At 38.1% G+C, this 6378-nt stretch overlaps 1 pseudogene; it reads right to left on the bottom strand.

Annotated features, from left to right (window-relative positions):
• Positions 1–1113: 1113 nt before the first annotated feature.
• On the bottom strand, positions 1114–5333 carry LOC141818139 (putative disease resistance protein RGA3; annotated as a pseudogene).
• Positions 5334–6378: the final 1045 nt, after the last annotated feature.

Raw genomic sequence — 6378 nt, 5'->3', positions numbered from 1 at the left:
TGTTGGAAATTCTTATAGATTTGTTCGAATTAATACTGAGACAAACCAATTATCAACAAGAGGAAGGGGAGAACTTGAGGAAGTTGTAGCTGCACTTCAGATATATAGTCTCTATTCATATATTTCACTTCAGAAGCTACAATATTTCACCAGAAGCTACTTGTAGGTTCAGCGACAAGAGTGGAAGAAAAGTTTGATCGTCACCTAATTCTTGGTAGCAATATCTGCTCACTGTTGAATGTGGATATGACAGACTCTCAAGAAAGATCAACAAATTGAATGTTTTTCATTTAATCAACATAAGAAAGATGTATATTACCTCAGGAATTGATAATGCATATGGTTCTCTTTTCAAGACTACAAGTCACCCTGCAAACATTTCAAGAGTTCAAAAATGAACAAGAAGATTAATTTATCATGAAAACAAATAATATAAAGTGGAAATAGATAAATATACTCAGTACATTTTTTAAGGAAAGCTTCAAATAATAGAAAATGAGATTATACTATGCATAACCAGCCATGATTATAACCTTAAGTCTCCCAAGAACATCATCAAATTTCAGTAATCCTTTTGCAACTTCAACAGAAGCATCAATCGCTTTAGAAATCAGTTGTGTTTTAGAAATGTGGCCCTTCTAATGAATACATCAAGTAAATCAGTTGTGTTTTAGAAATGTGGAAAACTTGATGGGCATGGGTTCTTTCTCTTTGTGGTTTATTTTCAAAATGAATGGAAACAGAAACTTAAAGCACAAAGATATGACCAGGTCCTGTGCTTGGTAACTTGACCTTTTGATGAATGACCAGGTCCTGTGCTTGGTATCATATATATATGTGATCATGTGGAACTCCAAAGCCTGCTGCTGACACAGTTGCAATTGACTTGAGCCTGAGGTGATACGTATAGAACACAAAATAAGCAACATGAAGATTATTAAATAGCTCAGAGAATAAAATGGACACAAGCAATTTGAGAAAACTTAGTCGATGGCATGGTAAGTGATAATGAGGTAATTCAATAAGCAAACACAATATGCAGTATGAACAAAGTGACGATTCCTTGTTAGCATTAACACACCTCGGCCTTGTCCTCTTTGCCCGCTCTAATATAAATGTCACGGATGTGTTTGATGTTAGGCCAGTCCCGACCGATATTCTCTTGGCAACGCTTCTTAAGCTTTGCACTGCATCCATCAATCATCAGTTGCTCCAGTGAGGCAGGCATCCTGGGCAGTGACTTGAGTTCTGGAGCAGAATATATGTAAAGAACCTTGAGCGATGAAAAGCTCTCCAAACTTGCGGGTAACAATTGCAGATGAGGAATCAGTCCCAATTCTAAAACTTCTAGAGACTCCCGACATTGCAACAACCACTCCTCTATCTCAGAAGATATGAATTCAACTCGATAAACACTTCAGAATTTTCTATTTTGAGAGTGTTTAGCTTTTCTGGAATCGGCAAAATGGGTAGATAGAAGATGTTGTCGATCCAATCTCTTCGAGTGAAGGTAATGTTCCCTTCTTTTTCTTTGTGGCACTTTGTTCTGTTGTTGTTGCAGGATTTTGTAGAGTGGAAAATGTTGTAGCGAGTAATTTGGGGCAGCGTTTAATCTCCAATTGTTTGAGGGAGACAAGTGCCGTCAATGACTCCAATTCGCATAATTCTTTACAATCAGAAATATGCAATGTCTTCAACGCTGTCAGATTATGCAGATACTCTATGTTGGGAAGAGACACCAAATGATGAACCTGATACGTCCAACCTTTCGAGGGAAAGTGATGGCAATTCACATGATACAATTCCTGCAACAGATTATGCAGATACTTTTGGGAAGGGAGGTATAGTGCCTTTTTGAGGGAGGTAAGAAAGGCATCGACCCAATGACTCTTGCGAAATGTCCGAGTTTGTAAAATCTAGGGATTCAAGGGAGGAGGGAAGGATGCTAGCAGCAGCTATATTACTTGCAGAGTGATCAAAAACTGAGGAAGAGGATACCGCATGCTTCCTTGTCTTGTCTTTTAAAAATTCCTGTGACTCAACCTCAGCAGAGAGGAATTTCGGACAATTTAAAATATTCAGATATTTAAGAGATTTTAAAATATATAAGCCTCCTGGTGAAGTCAAGGCTTCACCACCCCAAATATGCAAGCTTTGAAGTGTAGTGAGATGTTCCAGCTCAGTTGCTAAAGGAAGTGATGTCATGCCCTGTGAACAACTTAAAGACAAGTTAGTGAGCGAAGTAAGACCTCGTAGATAACTTGCCAAATCTTTGTGTTCATCAATATTATCAAGTTGAAGTTCTTTCAGTGACGACGGAAGTATATTATCATCCTCTTCACCAATTGATCCAATCTGCACAATCTTTGAGGAGTTACACATTTCAAGGGACTCGAGGGACATCAGCTGCTGAAATCCTCCAAATGTCCTAGAACCATTAGAACACTTGTAGGACCGTGGAAGAGCTTCTAACCCCAAATTTTACATGTAGAGATTCTCTATAGACAACGGAAGGTCAGGAATTTTCTTTAATTTGGGACAGTCATAAATTTGAAAACTTTTGAGATGAGGGAACCATATATAGTCATCCGCACCATTCCATTCCTCCCAGAGGGGAAGGTCACGAAATTCAAGTTCCTCTAAAACTGGAAATTGTATCTCGATCCCATCAGAGAAGTGACAACCCAAACTTCTTATAGCTTTCATGTCATTCAATTTTAGAAACTTAAGGCAGGGCAACTTCCATAGAGGGGGTAGTTCTTCCCAACTTGTACAAGAATCTAGTTGAAGATATTCAAGCCGAGAAAGAGATAGAGTATCCATCCACGGTGCAGGCCTACCACCTTTATACTCTCTAATGATGAGTTCTCTAATAATCGCAGGAGAGGGTTGTAGAGCCGCCAGAACCTCCTGATGATCAATGCCAGGATTACTTACTTCATTCCAGCACAGTTCCAGTCTTGTGAGATAACGTTTCTTGACCAAGTTGACCATATTGGCCTCTTCAAGACTCCGCACATTGGAAAGTTGTCGAATACTTAATTTACGGAGATTATCCATATTCATCAACTCATCAATTCTATATCCTGGTTCTGTGCCCACAGCGAAGCATAATTCCTGGAGGGATGTCAACTTTCCTACTTCAGCCACTGAGAAAAGTGCATCATCATGTACTTTGTATAAATGTCTTAAGTTGGTCAACTTGTTTGCATCTTTTGCCAGTCCAAGACCAATTAGAACTTGTAAGAAGTAGAACTTACATTTTGATAGTGATGGTGGTAGCGAAAACTCTGACATTTCCAGAAATCGTAGTTTTACAAAGTCACTGATGCTTTCCAAATGTTGATAAGATTCTCTGGAGAAATCAGAATTTATAATCAATACTCGAATTCTTCTTAATGATTTACACGCATCTCGAATAAAATCAAGAAGTTGTTGAGAATCCCCATCATACTTTATCCAGAAGGTTCGCAAGTGCTGTAATTTGCACACCATTTTAGTTAGATCATGGAGTTGAGCAACGGTGGTACTGGTAATAGATAAATGGCGGATGGAATCCAAAATGCAACTTGGAGCGCCATGCACAATTCTACAACATTCATAGCGTGAGACATGACAAGCAAGACCGTTCAACATATCATGCATGGTGTAATAGTCTTTTGTTGTACCATAGAAAGCATTGGATTGCCAAAATGGACTCCGATTGTTGTATGAACATCAAAGAAAGATTTGTTGCACAACATATCAAAGCAGCAGTTAGCTATGTCCTCCTCATCCGAGCCCTCCTCTGATCCATCCGAGTAAATTAGGCCTGCTGCCACCCACATGCACACTAGCTTTTGCTTATTGAATTTGTAATCTTGAGGAAATATGCTGCAGTAGGAAAAGCACCGCTTCAAGCGTGGTGGAAGCATCATGTAACTGAGTGTTAGAGCTGGAATGAATTCGTATTTTGAATCTTGTGGTGTTTTCCATAATTCACTTGTTGAAATGCTCGTCCAGTGATCTGCTTCCAGTTTATTGTTCAACGCTCCTCCAATTGACTTTGCTAGAAGAGGTACACCATCAATTTCTCCACTATTTCTTCTCCAATTTCTTTAAGCAATGGGAATTTACTTGGGTCTTGACCAGCAAATGCATGCTCGTAGAGGAGTGAACGACATTCATCATTTGACAAGCCTCGCAACATCATTGGCTCCATTGTGCCTCCTCTGATTACTTTTGCGACCATCTTCGCAACTGATTCCAATCTAGTTGTTAATAGTATCCAGCTACCCTTTTGGCCATATAGCAGTGGAGCACATAGTTTCTCCCACTCAGTCTGGTTTTTGTCATCCCAAGCATCATCTAGGACAAGTAAAAATCTTTTGGAATGTAACTTCTCCTTGAGCTTCACTGGTATTAGTTCCAATGGCCCAGATTCAGATTGGCCAGTTGAATACTCCAGAATTTTCTTCATAAGACTTGATGCATTGAGAACAGGTAAGGAGTCACATACCCAGATTTTGATGTCGAAGTGTTCCTTCTTCACGTTTTTAAAATGATCAAAGACTTGTTGAGCGAGTGCAGTCTTCCCCATACCACCCATCGCTACCAAAGGAAGGCAATGCACATTCTCACTGATCTGAATTTCTGACTTCCCCTCAGCAAATACTGGATGATTTTCCCTTTTTCTTCCTCACGTCCCTTGAATGATAATACAGGCAAAGAAGAGGTGATTCTACTTGATCATGATAGATATCCTGCTGCCTTTGTCCAGTGCCGTTGCCACCTGTTTGCGTCACCAGTGCCAGAAACTTCTCAACATCTGAAGCAGAGGTGTTCAAGTTCTTCACGCATGTTCTTAATCTCCCAAGAACATCATCAAATTTCAGTAATCTTTTTGCAGCTTTAACAGAAGCATCCACCGTTCTAGAAAGCATACTTTTGTCACTATTAGCTTTCTTCTCCAGTTCAAGATATTCCAGCTCATCCAGCACTTCCTCAGCCTCCTCGATCCCATCCCTGAACTGCCACAGCCACTCCATTAATGCTGGATTAGAAGATTCATACATAGTTAATCTATCTTCGGCAAAACCAACAACTGCTTTGATCTGAGGAAGTAAGCCTGAGGCTTTGCAATTCTTCTTGCAAGTCAGTTTTCCAGTAGTACTGATCTCGCACATAAGTAGTGGCTGCATCAATTAGTTTATTGATGACATAACTTGCACCTGCCTTCTCCAGTATTGGCGAGACTACGTCCATAGCTGCTGCTATTGATCAATGATTTTAGATAAATTAGACAGTATTCATAATCATCTTTCGTCTATTAAAAGAAACACATAGTAGTTGGGATCTCAGAAACAAATCTGCAATAGAAACAGTAATGGAAAAAAGGGAAACATCTACTTGTTAACCAAAATTAAACTTGTTCAGACAACTAACTCTGGTCACCAGGAACAAAAGGTAAATGAACAAACAAAGCTTCAGCTATCGATCAATGATTTAAGATAAACTAGATATTATTCATGATCTTCAACTTCCTAAAAAAGACATATATATAATAGCTGAGATCTTAGAAAAAAAAAATTAGTAACACAAACAGAAAAAGGATAAAAGAGGAATATATCAGATCTACTTGTTGTTCACAATTAAACTTGTTCAAATAATAATAATAAAATAAATAGACTTGTTCAGACAACTTTCCTCTAATCTGCAGGAAAAAAAAACAAATTGATATCGATCATTAGACAACCGAGAGAGAGAGAAGAGAAAGATGCAGCAGAGATAAAAGAAAAAATTGACCAAAAAAACGGTAGAGAAGAAGAAAGTTGGCTTGATTACCTGGTTGAAGTTGTACAGAGCTCGATTGCTATCCTGTTAGATATGCAGAAGCCAGAAGAACCAAGAAGACGAGTTGACTTTCTGCGTAGATGTTGCCTGCACTTTCCTGTCAATTAATTGGATCTGCATTATTATATGACCGTCGAACTTCTCGCCTATGATTGAAGTTGAACAGAGCGCAATGGTATCCAGCTGGATCTGCACAAGAAGCATTAAGATATAAGTAAATTATTGCACTTTTAATTAATTTTTAACAGTAAATTAACCTAATTCTAAGTATTATTTATCATATCATACCTACATATTTACCATCAAACAGTAATTAATTAAACTATTATATATAATTTATAACAAAAATTAATTTAATCCTAATTTATTTGTCATAATTATATTAATAATTAATTAACCTAACTTATGCTCTTTGAGAGTCTGACATAGAATCTCATTGGTCGACAAGTGATAAGAGTGTTACCTAAAAAACAAAGCTATTACTTTGAAATCGTCTAGTAAAAGACTTGGTTCATTTTCAGCGGGGGAATTAAAACAACAACAAAA

Source organism: Curcuma longa, unplaced genomic scaffold (assembly GCF_044706935.1).
Source record: "Curcuma longa cultivar G26 ecotype Majalengka, Jawa Barat unplaced genomic scaffold, ITB_CL_G26_1.1 contig_23486, whole genome shotgun sequence".
NCBI classification, from domain to species: Eukaryota; Viridiplantae; Streptophyta; class Magnoliopsida; order Zingiberales; family Zingiberaceae; genus Curcuma; species Curcuma longa.
Note: the sequence above shows the minus strand (reverse complement) of the source record. Positions and strands in the feature narration are given on the sequence as shown.